The sequence below is a fragment of the Malania oleifera genome, chromosome 5, assembly GCF_029873635.1.
Source record: "Malania oleifera isolate guangnan ecotype guangnan chromosome 5, ASM2987363v1, whole genome shotgun sequence".
Classification (NCBI taxonomy): Eukaryota; Viridiplantae; Streptophyta; class Magnoliopsida; order Santalales; family Ximeniaceae; genus Malania; species Malania oleifera.
Window position 1 is genome coordinate 100842378 of NC_080421.1, and position 14287 is coordinate 100856664.

The window sequence follows — 14287 nt, forward strand, 5'->3', positions numbered from 1 at the left end:
AAACGAGGAAATTTCAACTACAACAAAGACTCCTCCACCCACATGTCCTCCTCAAAGCGTACTTTTTTGCCATTACACACTTCAGATCAAATAAGAGGAAAGTAAAGACAAGCTATCTAGGGCATGAATTTCCATGAGCATACATGAGAGGTAATGCCACAGACCCTCGTCTCCCACCCATTCCACTTAATCCCCATACTTGATCTTAGTCACCTTGTGCCATAGGAAGTCAACTTCTAGAGGGAACCTCCAATTTTGCCTATAAGGTATTGTTTTTGGATACAACATTCCCGATGCCCAAACTCCCCTCGGATTTAGGTCTGCCAATCACATCCCAACTAACTAGGTAGTCCCTCTTACCCTCCTTGGAACCTGACCAAAGTAAATCACGCATCAGCCTCTCTAGTGACTTGGCTACTTTTGAGGAAATCCTAAACAAGGAGAGATAATAAATAGGAATGTTCGAGAGTAAGGCATTAATTAAAAAGGCTCAACTGTCAAGAGAGAAATAAACCTTCTTCCAAGTTCCAACCATCCAATCTCCTAGCCACCTTATTTACCACAAGATCCTAGAAGACTTTAGAGTTTGTGTTCCCTCCTAAAGGATACCAAGATAGGATAGGGGCCACTCAAAAGGTTCACAACCCACTAGCGAAATGAAATTTTGAAGAGCTCTATCCCCTATATTGATGCCTGCTATCCCACTCCTGGACATGTTAATCTAAAGGCCCAACATTTGCTCAACAATCTTTAGCAACAAAAAGACTTCTTGAAATTTAGCAGAATTGTCCTCGAGAAGGAGCAGGGTGTCATCAGCAAGCTAGAGGTGAGACATCTCCGCTTCCTCCCCACATGCAAAACACTGATAACTCTCCTACCCTAAGTGTGGAGAAGCATCTTATTAAGAGAGTCAACAACTAGGGTGAACAAGAACGAGGAGCGTAGGTCCACTTGTTTGAGACCCCCAAAGGCCCTAAACCACTCTCTAGGTCAACCATTGACAATAACAGATAAATAAGTAGAGCTAAGGCACCCCTTGATCCCCTTTCACCATCAGTCCCCAAAGCCCTTTTTCCCCAACACCTTACCTAGAAAACCCCAATTGACCTTGTTGTAAGCTTTCTCAAAATCCACTTCAAAAAGGAACCCCCTTCCTACTCCCTCTTCACATCCTCAACCACCTCATTAGCCACTAGTACCGCATCAACGATTTGTCTATCATGGATGAATGCAAACTATGTGAGACTAATACTGTCCCCCAAGATAAGTCTAAATCTGTTGGTGAGAAAGATTTAGGGTAAGATATAGTTTATTGTGCATAGAAGTAAGGGTAGAGGGAAAGAAGAGGAGGAGAAGGAATTTGTGTGAGACTAGTACCTAGGAGATGAGTAGAGGTTTACTACGAGTAGGCGATAAGGCGAAGGGAAACAAGTGGAGAAAGCAAGGTTGTGTGGAAAACCTAGGAGAAATTTAGATTAAAAATCCAGGAGAGAACTACCATCATCACAAGCTTAGTTAAGGGAAGAAAATGATGTCAAAGAAGTTGAGGGGGGAAAATGAAGTCAAAGGAGAGAACCATCACAAGAATAGTGTGTATGAGATCATCAACAATGAAGCCATTTCTAATTAGCATCAAAGTAGCATTAGTACACAGGATGGAGACAAACAAATTCAAAAAAGAAAACCATCGTAGTCGAGAGTAGAGGGTTTGAGTTTGTCAATGCCAAAGCACTATTCAAGCAGTGTCAAAGTCGAAGAAGAGAACCATCGCAATTGGTGACGAGGGAGAGAGATCCCCATGACCTTCATGTTTGGATATCAATACCCTTACCATTGGATCAAAGCTCACCTCAATCCTTACCTCTACATTTTCATCTTCCTTAAATGCAGGAGCATAGTTTTCTCTAAACTTGCACAACGCTACAACCAAAGACTTGGTTTATCAAGAGCCTACAAGGCTGAACATAGTAAACCCAAAGCAAGGTCCATCACACCATGATGTTGAACCAGTTCAAATAGTGCCCGCCAAGAATGAAACTCAACTTGGTGCTACATCATGTCCTAATCCTTAAAGACATCATGTTAGGCCTAACTTTAATGACTTCATGGCATTTTTTGAAGGTGATGATGCAAATAAAAAATCAAGTTGTTGGGGTGGGGATGGGACTATTCGACAAGTAGAAATGGCACCATCCTAAGTAAAGTGTACCATTTTATATTTTATTGTGTTTGATCCACAAAAAATGGTGCCATCTAGAGCAAAATACACCATCTTATATTTTATTGTGTTTGACCCCCCCTTGCCCAAATAACTATATTTGTCTACGACAGATGATTCTCCATCCATGACGCATCAATGATTGATGGTGTGTTGCTTCCTTTCCTCCATTTAATATATCTTGGATTTATAAGATTTGGATCTTGAATCAATCTCATCAGTTATCTCATCCCAATTTTTAAGCATGTAATTATGTTTTTGTTAATGAAAAAATAGAGTACTATTTTACCCATTTTAATAGAAATCATGACTTTGCTTTTGGTGTCAACCAAGCTCCAAGAGCTGTGTGCTCGCCTAAGTGACTTCTTTCTCACGGTTGGATTCTTCTATAGGCTGTCCATTCATTGTTTATTTGGTGTTGGATCACGTGGCAAACTCATTACTCATTAAAAAATAAATAAATAAATAAATAAATAAAGGCCAAGTTTGGGTAGCAATGGCAAGAATACCAAAGTGGCATGTGTTTGTTCATCAAATTGTTGAAAAAAAAAAAAAAGAGAAGAGGAAGAAGAAGGAAAAGCATTATTATTCGATGATCTGAAAAGTTGGAGAGTACATCAAGTGAGAAGTGTGGTCTACTAAGATATTTAATAAGATTCCCTTTGTATGTACTTGAAAGTTTTTGAATCCTTTTCATTTAGCCTAGAACCCAAGCCACATTACAACCTTTTGTGTTGACCGTTCTGATCCTAAGTAAGCTTTTGGAAAGAGTGGTGGAAGTCTCATTTGTTAGTGTTCCTATCATAAGAGATCAATGTTTGCTTGCTGCTTGCACATAATTGCCTAATTCCCCATAAGAGTGTGTGTACACCCATCATGGTTTTAAATCACGATTGCGGGTAGCGTAACATAACGGTAACGGGTGTAACGGGAAGCGAGAGCAGCGGATGTTACATAATGGGAAGCGGGTGTAATGGTCGTGAATTTTTTTGAAGCACGCACAACCATGTGCATATTAGCGTACTTGCATGTTTTAAGCTTTTAGCCCTTCTTAGAAAGAGTTTTAGTGTACTTTGGATCCTTTAGTTCGAGTAACTAAGTTATTTGGTAAGGGCAACAAGTTTATATTTGTTTTAAACCACCAATGATAGAAAAATTACGTGCATGTATTTATACTTCTCATTGTTCTTATCCGTGATAAATTCTTATGTGTGCTAAATTAATTAATAGAACAAAATACATTATACACTATTAATCTATTAGACACAAAAGACATACAAATAATACAAATATAAAATAGCTAGAACAGAAAGATGGTTGAAGTAGAAAAATATAGAACATAAATATCACATTACTAATATTATCAAAATAAAATATTTTCCTAACTAGTATTCTAAAATTATTAATTAATGCATCTATTGTGAGTATTTAAAGAAATAGTAAATTTTGTATCATTGTCATCCTCATTATAATCTTTTCCCCCTCACACCACATGGTATATTGAGAATGATTTATGAAAGAGAGAGAAAAAGTGAGAAGAAAAAATAAAAAATAAATTAAAATTTTTGGTGTAATAGTCTTGTAGCAGCCTTTACGTAACAGCCGCTACAGCCGTGATTTTTCTTCTCACCGATTTCGCGGTGTGTAACGGTATCGATAACCCAAAAAACCGTTACGTAATGGTCGCGGCCTTTATTTAAAACCATGACACCCATTGTCAACTTCATAGAGAGAATCCTCACACGAAACACTTTTATGCCCGTGAGTTATGGAGTTGAACCTTTCGCTTGAGATGTTCTTGGTATTGCATGTGTCAGGGCTTCTGGTTAGATGGATATAGTTTGGAACACACACACGCACTGTGAATTGCTTTAGGTGGATTGCTTGTGATAGGGTTATTGAATTCCTAAGATTGTTTTGATATGTGAATCTGGAAAATGTGAATTGATGGGCTATTTTATTATTTTCTTAGTCTCTTTCATCTCTTTTGCATGGATATTGCTAGGGACTAGCATTAAGCAAGTTGGGGGGTGTGATGAGCGTACGAAAGTGCCCTCTAAATACCCTATTATTGGACTAAAATGCTAAAATGTGAATAGAAATTATTGGAATTAATGTGTAATCTTGAATTGAGTTTCTATTTACTTTGAAATACTCTTAAGCAGATTTTTATGTTTAATTTCAGAGTTTATAAAAGAGCAAGTCAAAGCCCAATCAAATTCAAAGGAGGACTCTCATGGGCTTTGAGGGCAATTTGGATCAAGAAAAAAAGAAAAAAAAAAATCACGCAAGGAAATTGCAAGAAATCCAAGTCCGAAATTCGCTAGGAGACAGCCTGCACATATTTCTGTATTTTAATCATAACTCCCTCATATGATATCGGATGGGCGTGATTCAAGTGGAGTTGGAAAGCTTACGGAAAGAGCTACAATTCATTGTGAGATAGTTTTCTCTAATCCGGACGTTTACTGGGTCAAAATTGGGCCACAATCCAAGCCCGGAAACCAGAAGATATTTTTCAGCATTTTTTTTTTATATTATTCCGTTTTTAGGGTTTTGTTAAGGGACATATATAAGCTAAACTTTTTGTGAAGAAAGGGGAGACTGGAGACTTAAAGGTTTTCTCTAGAATTTGTTTGTCTTTCATCTTAGTATGGAAAACTAAAATTCTCAAGTAGGGCTAGGGATGAACTTGCACACTAGATGGTATTTTCAATTTATTTTTAATTTACGTATTTGATTTTCAATTACTAAACTCCTTTGTTTTATCATTCTCAATTCATTGTTGATGTTTTCTTCTTCGAATAATCATAGAATTTATTCTGTTTATGGATTCAGTCATGCTTTTTATGTTGAATGAATTAGTTCTTTGATTATGTTTGGATCAATTATTTATCTATATTGATTTACTTCTTTGCTGCAATATCGCTCCCTGAGTATATTGTCGTCGTTGGATTATTTTTCCAATAGGGATAATAATTTATGTATTCTAAAAGTGGTGAATGATTTTTCAAAGGGTTACATTTGGTTTAATTTTGATTTATAAATCTATACCCTCCGATTGGGAATTTTGGGAATAGAGTTCCCAATTGAGTTATTCAATGAATTAAGAATAATTAAAATACTGGATTTGTGCAAGGGATTCCTGACGCTTTACTGTTCGTCAAATTTGGGTACTTTTTCCATTAGTCACTTTGCTTCACTTTAATTTGCATTTAAAATTAATCTTTGTTCACCATTAATCATTTAATATTTTTCTTTAGTTTCTTTGTTCCTTCTACTATTCTTTTAGTTTGTCTCTCTATGGAATCGACACACCAAAGATGTGCTACAACCATGGTTTTAAATCGCGGTAGCGGGTAGCGTAACGTAACGATAACAGGTGTAACGGGAAGCAGGAGTAGCGGATGTTACATAACGGGAAGCGGGTGTAACGGCCGTGAATATTTTTGAGGCACGCACAACCTTGTGCATATTAGCGTACTTGCATGTTTTAAGCTTTTGGCCATTCTTAGAAAGGATTTTAGTGTATTTTGGACCCTTTAGTTCGAGTAACTAAGTTATTTGGTAAGGGCAACGAGTTTACATTTGTTTTAAACCATCATTGATAGAAAATTACGTGTGTGCACGTATTTATACTTCTCATTGTTCTTATCTGTGATAAATTCTTATGTGTGCTAAATGAATTAATAAAATAAAATACATTATACACTCCATTAATCTATTAGACACATAAGACATACGAATAATATAAATATAAAATAGTTAGAAAAGAAAGAAGGTTGAAGTTGAAAAATAAAGAACATAAATATCACATTACTAATATTATTAAAAAAAAAAAATTCCTAACAAGTTAGTATTTTGAAATTGTTAATTAATGCATCTATTGTGAGTATTTAAAGAAAAAGTAAATTTTGTATCATTGTCATCCTCATTATAATCTTTTCCCCCTCTTGCCACTTGGAATATTGAGAATGATATATGAAAGAGAGAGAAAAAGTGAGAAGAAAAAGTAAAAAATAAAATATTTTTTTGGTGTAACAGTCCTGTAGCGGTTACGTAACGGCCGTAGCGGCCTTTACGTAATGGTCGCGGTCCATAACGGCCGCTACGGCTGTGATTTTTCTTCCCACCGATTTCGCGGTGTGTAACGGTATCGGTTACCCAAAAAACCTTTACGTAACGGTGTTACATAACGGTCGCGGCCTTTATTTAAAACCATGGCTACAACTACCGTGTTATTCTTTGGGCGTAATCATTTAATATTTTTCTTTAGTTTCTTTGTTCCTTTTGCTATTCTTTTAATTTGTCTCTGTGGAATCGACACTCCAAAGCTATGCTACAACTACCACTGTGTTTCTCTCATGGTTAAATTCATTGCAAAGTTGTGCCAAGTCTTTGCTGTTAAGGACATGGCCATCTTTGATTACTTCCTTGCTGTTGAAGTGTAAAAATTAGCTGATGGCAGTTTTTTAACTCAACCAAAACATCCCCAAACATACTTAAGAAGTCTCTCATATCCATGGTTTTAAATCGCGGTAGCGGGTAGTGTAACGTAACGGTAACAAGTGTAACGGGAAGCAGGAGTAGCGGATGTTACATAACAGGAAGCGGGTGTAACGGCCGTGAATTTTTTTGAAGCACGCACAACCTTGTGCATATTGGCATACTTGCATGTTTTAAGCTTTTGGCCATTCTTAGAAAGGGTTTTAGTGTATTTTGAACCCTTTAGTTCGAGTAACTAAGTTATTTGGTAAGGGCAACAAGTTTACATTTGTTTTAAACCATCATTGATAGAAAATTACGTGTGTGCACGTATTTATACTTCTCATTGTTCTTATCTGTGATAAATTCTTATGTGTGCTAAATGAATTAATAAAATAAAATACATTATACACTCCATTAATCTATTAGACACATAAGACATACGAATAATATAAATATAAAATAGCTAGAAAAGAAAGAAGGATGAAGTTGAAAAATAAAGAACATAAATATCACATTACTAATATTATTAAAAAAAAAAAATTCCTATCAAGTTAGTATTTTGAAATTGTTAATTAATGCATCTATTGTGAGTATTTAAAGAAAAAGTAAATTTTGTATCATTGTCATCCTCATTATAATCTTTTTCCCCTCTTGCCACTTGGAATATTGAGAATGATATATGAAAGAGAGAAAAAGTGAGAAAAAAAAGTAAAAAATAAAATATTTTTTTGGTGTAACAGTCCGGTAGCGGTTACGTAACGGCCGTAGCGGCCTTTACGTAACGGTCGCGGTCCGTAACGGCCGCTACGGCCGTGATTTTTCTTCCCATCGATTTCGCGGTGTGTAACGGTATCGGTAACCCAAAAAACCTTTACGTAACGGCGTTACGTAACGGTCGCGGCCTTTATTTAAAACCATGCTCATATCTCTATGCAAGCCTATCTCCACTCATAGTGGTGAAGATATTTACCCAAACCCTACTCATTATGGTAGAGAATTGTTCGTCCATTTTTATACCTAACATTTACAAGAACTGATTTATTCTATAGTGTAAACTTGTGTGTCAGTTCATGCAGTAGTGGTAATACTCCTAGAATGGTCACCATCATATTGTTAAATGCATTTTATGCAATATTAGTAGAACTTTGGATCATGAGCTCTGCATCTTCAAGAACAATTCCCTTTGATCTCCATGCCTTTTTTTTCTGATTCTAATTGAGCTAGTTGTTCACTTACTCATTGCTCCACCATCGGTAACTAGCACCCATCAGGAATGTCAAGAAACAACCCCTTGTTGCAATATCAAGCTCTCCTACTATTTTTGTGACAATTTGAATATAATTGGTCTAACTCAGAATCCTATTCTAAATAGTTGAACCAAACATGTTGAGATTCCAATCATTTTTTCCAAATAAAATGTTGCTCAAGGCACCTAGGCTAGCAAACAATTTTTGTTCCATCTTAAAAGCCTGTTTCCAACATTCTTATTAAGCCGCTTCTTTGTAGTCCATTTTAATCTACATGTCAAACTAGGTATTTCTGAACCTAATTTGAGGGAGAGCAATAAAGTTTAACAATCATGCCACCTTTAGCTCCCAGGGTCCTCAAACACACATGATCACACCAAATGTCAGCCAGCCTTTGCTGCATTGAATAAAGAGTCCCACGAATCAAGCTTTTCCAATGACAAATTAGTCATTGAGGAGAAACCAAGTGAATCAAGGAGTCAAAGAGCACCGATGCAAAATCAATGTTGAATATATTTTTTTGACAATGGAGCGGCCTCATTGTAAATTGATTGGCTACCTCTAAAACACCTACCAGAACAACCCCTTATCACAAGTGTCCACTTAAAATACAAGTTTTCTTAAAACTCAAGATGTCCAAGTTGATGGCTCACCCTAACGCTCGCCCTTACAACGAGACTACCTCATGATGAGTGAACGTTGTATATATTTTTTTCCTAGTATATTTTCTCCTTCCTACAAAAGTTTTTGTAATTATGGGAGGAGCTAGTGATGTACACACTCTATATAGTGCATTCCCTCACCTCAACTCAATTGAGTGTGCCTCACATAGACAATTTTAGGAAACCATTTGCATACGGCCCAACAAACAGTGAATGTATATTAATTTAAAAGGGAACAAATTTCAATGAAGACTAATCCATACAAGAAAAAAGACAAGTAACCGCTGAAAGCATATGATACAATTAGTTATTAGCATAAAATTTTAACAATGAATGTGTAAGTAAAAAATATGACCATGCCAATCTACAAAAAATTCAACAAGGACTGAGAAATCTTGTCAAGTTTATAAACAGCGCAAATGAAAGCAAGCCATGGTTAAAATGTGCAAGAATATAATAAATAAATCTACACTGCAAACCCACCCATCCCAAAGAACAAGATCAAATACAAAAATAAAAACAAAAAAATAAAATAAACCCCCAAAAAATGCCCCTTGAATGGCATAACTAAAAGAAAAACAAAGATTGCGGGGACATGAAAGAGAATCCTAGAGGGAGGCAATAACAGCTAAGTCTTATATCCCACTAGATGGGGTCAGTTACATGAATCCTTTTCCACCAACCTGCAAATCTTGTACAATATCATCAAACAAATGGAAGGCTGTTAAATCCTTACTGTCCCATTCCAAAATTCTGGGTTCACTCCTCTCCCTTCTATTGCCATTAACATTAAGTAGATTGCTCCTCATTTGTGCATTATTTGGCTCATGTTGTGCATGTCCAAATCATCTCAATTGCTATGCCTAACTTACGACAAATATGTTCATTCTTTTATCTTTTCGAGTGTTATACCACCCTTCCACCTTAGCATTTTGATTCCAACAACTTTTTACTTTCTGGATATATTGTTTGTATTTGCCCAACATTCTAATCTGCATGGCATAACTAGTTTTATTCTAAATAAGAAAGAAGATATATTAACCAACCTACTTTAACTCCATACATTGCATGTTCTTCAATTTATCCTTTAACTTGCATAATAGATCCAAGATATTGAAATCTACTAGTGCTATTAATTTCTTGACCATTAAATGTGATTTTTCTCCAATATTCCTCCTATAACGACTATTATTACATTTCATCTATTCTGTCTTATTTTTTACTTATCTTAAAACTTCTAGATTCAAAAGCTTCTCTCCATGATTCTAAACTTATCATACTTCACCTCTACTTTCATCAATCAAGACAATATCATCTTCAAACAACATACACCATGGGACCTCATTTTGGATACTCCTATTAACTTCATCCATCACTAATGCCAAAAGATAGGGACTCAAAATAAACCAAGAAAGGGGGGAAAAAACAAAGAAAAAATAAAGTGATGGAAAAAAAAAAAAAAGCATTGTCACACCGCCACACCTATAATGAATTGATCATGGAATATTACAAAAACCATTAAAGCCTAAAATGTGATGACTTTCGAAAAGCAATGTCACACCGCCACTCCCATATTGTTTGTGTATGCGTGCACATTTATAGAGTAGAAGCCTCACAAGTTCTTTTTCCAAGAAGCTTTTACATTTTTTTTTTTCCTGAAAAGTAATCTTTGCAAGAAAATATATCCAACTTCACTGAGAAGTGAAGTCGCTAATCATTCATTATATGCATTTCAAGCCATCACGTGACAGCAAGCCTGATCTCTAGGCAAAGGTTTTGCAACCAAATTTGAAGGTCAGAGGACCAAGTCACTGAGATAAAATGAAAGGCAATAGAAGTAGCTACTCATGGAAAGAATGCCGAGCCCAGATGACTTGCAGTAACTCTCCTCAAACTGACATTTTGTAATTATGAAACTCTCACGTGTACATGTTGATGCCTTTCCTATACTTCAGAGGGAACACAATCTTAAATAAACCTCCTAAGCATAGTCAGCAAACACAAACCTGGGAATTATCACTTCTTTCAACCTATTACAGCCTGTTATCAAGCCATCTAAATAGTTACAATGCTGGAACTCAATATTGCCCCAACATGTACTAGCATAACCCCTAAACCATGCCTTAGTTTCTCACTCTATAAATAAAAAATATTCTCCAATTTATTAAAAAATTCATACTAATTGCCAGATTCACCTTCCCACGAAATTCCCAAATTGATTTAATACCATAATCAGGTAATCAGGCTTAGAGGAATGCTGGAAGTTACCTGGTAGGGTCTCTAACATGTGCTCAAGCAAATTGGGAGGTGGCACTTGCATCTGCCATTCCCTTCTCTTTCACCAATGCATGTAGCCAGGACATGTTCAACTCACAGTTAAGGTATACAACATCACCATGAAGATCAGCAATGTCCTTGCTATGTTATTCTTTGATTATAGTTGTCTTTTCAACAAGAACACGTATGTGATCCCTCTAGTTCTTGAATCTATAATGTCTCTTCGGACTTTCTTGCATTAGTCCTTGGGAACCAAGACTTTTTTTTCTCTTATGGTCAATTCAAATAGGTTTAGACTGTCCTAGTTTGGTGAGTGGTTATGGATCAAACAACAAACACATTTTGGAGTTCGAAATTGGACCAGATGCAAATCTTTATTAATTTTATCCAGTTAAACCGCTCTTTAGGCAAAAACAAAACAAGGCTAGGCTCCTGTGCTCCTTTTCCTTCTTCAAACCTAACTATGGTGAGAAAAGAGGAGGAAGGGGGGGGGGGAGAGAGAGAGAGAGAGAGAGAGAGAGAGAGGTGGGCAAGGATCTTCCAAAAAGGACAGGTGGTGACAAAATTAGCACAATAGCAAATGGTGAGGTAGCAAAAGTAGACACTTGACAATGATGAAATCGACAAGAGAAAGTTTTGACTTAAAATTCTGGCAATGGCTATTACACAGCAACACAGGAAAATCTTATGCACTGATGAGTGTAAATGGCAATGAGTTGAAGGCTTCAACTGTATCAATGGATCAAAGATTGGCTTTGATTGGGTTGGGCTACCTTCAATTCACGGGAAAGTACCACAAGGACATTGCTCTCATGTCACTATGTCACAAGCTAAGCTTGTTCAAGGCATTATGCTTGCCTATGACCACTTTTCTCATGTACTTGGGATGGGTTTCTATCATGAAAATACTAGTGTAGGGTTATTTCCTTGTATTTATTTCATTGTATGCCAAATAAGGCAGTATGACTCCTCGGTCACTTTGATGTTTCCTAGTGCCAGGATGAATTTTGCATGTAAAGCTCTTTAGGGGAGGATGAGTGTTCATCAGTCTTGTAAAACTCACTAGTTATTGTCAACGTGTTTAACCTACTCCTCCCTCGCTAAACACACATTGTCAACGGAGGTGTTGCTAATGAATTGCGTAGATTCAATGTTTACTACTTGCTTGTCACTACTTTGAGTACTTCCACGATTGCTTACGGTTTCCGCTGCTATTTTGAATGAATGCTAATGAAAGTGTTTCGTAGATGGATGTTGGTAAACAATACGTTGGCTAGTTAAGCAAGAGTGTTTTAGCTAGCGCTGCACGGCCCCTTCACAAAAGTGTGAAAATAGTCAGCCCATGACACACTAGCAGTATTAAGTTTGAAGAAAATGATGGAGCATAAGGGCCTATTCCCCTCTCATGTTTGCCAAAAGAAGTGGTTAAAATAAATAGAAATCTGCAACCAACTCAAACTGAAACTCTAAACTTGTTTGCTCCTAAGATGTATGAATGAACATGAACATTACAGATTTGAAGGACTGTGGTGTGATTATGGTCTTGTGGAAAATGCAACTATGGCCCAGGAACAGCACATCAAGGGCATTACAAACCTTCATAGAGTTGTTTTAGACCTTAGCACCTAGACAAACATTATCATGTCTCGACAAGATACATATCATGTCTCAACAAGATACATTGGTTAAAGAAAAAGGAATTATAGATGCAAATTTTCAGCTCCTGCTAGATATAGTCACAATTGAGGACACAGTTCCTTGTAGATTATTTTCAACATGCCTCCCAATCTAACAACAGTATTTCATGGAAAGTGAACCCAATGATTTGTAAATCCAAGTGCAGGAACCACTTACAGGGACCAACAACAGCCAATGAGCATTATCATGTCTCAGCTAGATAAATAATTAAATAAAAAGGAATTATAGGTTCAAATTTCATCTCCTGCTAGATATAGTCACAATTAAGGGCCCACAGTTCCTTGTAGTTGATTTTCAACATGCCTTGCAATCTAATTACAGTATTTCATGGACGGTGAACCTAATGATTTGTAAATCCCAGCGTAGGAACCACTTACAGGGACCAATAACAAGCTCAAGCAGGTTGGAAGAAGTGATACTCACGAGTTTTTGCTTGTAAACCATGCTTAGGAAGTGACTCCAAGTGTGTGTTCCCTCACACAATTTGGGAAGGATGTTAAGACATACAAGTGAGAGTTTCATAGGCTCATCCCGAAATGTCATCTAGGAGGATTAAAGTATAAAATACGAATAAAACCAAATAATTAATAAGATTGAGATTCTGTTGACCAAGTTTCATCCTATTGTAGGAATCTGGAGTAGATGGCTGGAAAGAATAGGTTGACAATCTTGAGCCCAAACTAGTGATTGCACCAACTTAGACTAAGCATGTTAAGTTGAAAGGCTGGTAAGTGCTTGCTAGTGTTACAACTAGAGCGAAAAGGTCCATTCCTATCTACAAGTTCAAAAGAAGAAGGAGACTAACAAGGAGAGCATTAAAGAAACTTCATATGTGAGCCCCTAGAGCGTATGAGTAACAAGGAGAAATTAAATAATGAGAAAAGGGGTATTACCCTGAGCAATTTATCAGTAAAAGTTTGAAGAAGCCTGGCCCAAGATTATCTCCGAAAATATAAGCACTTCTAACATGTGAGCATGATCACATATAAGGGAGTTTTATAGTTAGTGCATGCTTCTGAGGATGCTAAAACTGATATACCATATAGTTTAATCTCTCATATTGTGTGGTGCACCAATTTGGTGACTGACCACTTTGTACTCACAAGATGCAAATACTTGGTTACAAACTTACAGTACTAGAATGGGAGATCATGTCCCTCCATGTGTTAAGGTGGACTTGGCTTAGTGGGGTTCCATTCCAACTCTGTTATTATGTTTGTGATAGCACACAGGTGATGTGCTATAACAGAGGCTATGGCAGTTTTTTTATAACATGATCTACATGGTCACAAAAATTCAATTTTTCAAGGTTGGTTCAACACACAACAAGCTAAATTCTCAGTTCTTGTCTCAAAAATTGGACCTGGTTCAAGTTGTTCTTGTTCTCTAAGCCCTTCTTCTGTTAATCTGTATTTGAGGTCAACTTCCCAGTGATTCTGTAGCAGGGGAGAATAATGTAAGTAGTAGCATCTCTTTGTGGGGAGAAGGCCCCAGCGCATAAGCCATACACATCATTCAAGAAATTTGGGAATTTTTAGTTTTTAAAATTTAGAAATTTATTTTGGAAAGCATGTTTATTTCAATTTTGGAAGGTAGATTTTAAATTTATTCTATTCATACAGTTTTGTAATCACTGTAGAATTGATCTTGGAATTTTAAAGAAATTTGATAATTGAATTTTAGGGCTCATAGGCTCA

The 14287-nt window shown here is 36.5% G+C and overlaps 1 protein-coding gene across 2 annotated transcripts in view; it reads right to left on the reverse strand.

Annotated features, from left to right (window-relative positions):
• Positions 1-14287, reverse strand: part of LOC131155035 (uncharacterized) — a 389116-nt gene that overhangs the window by 4168 nt on the left and 370661 nt on the right. The window lies entirely within an intron of this gene.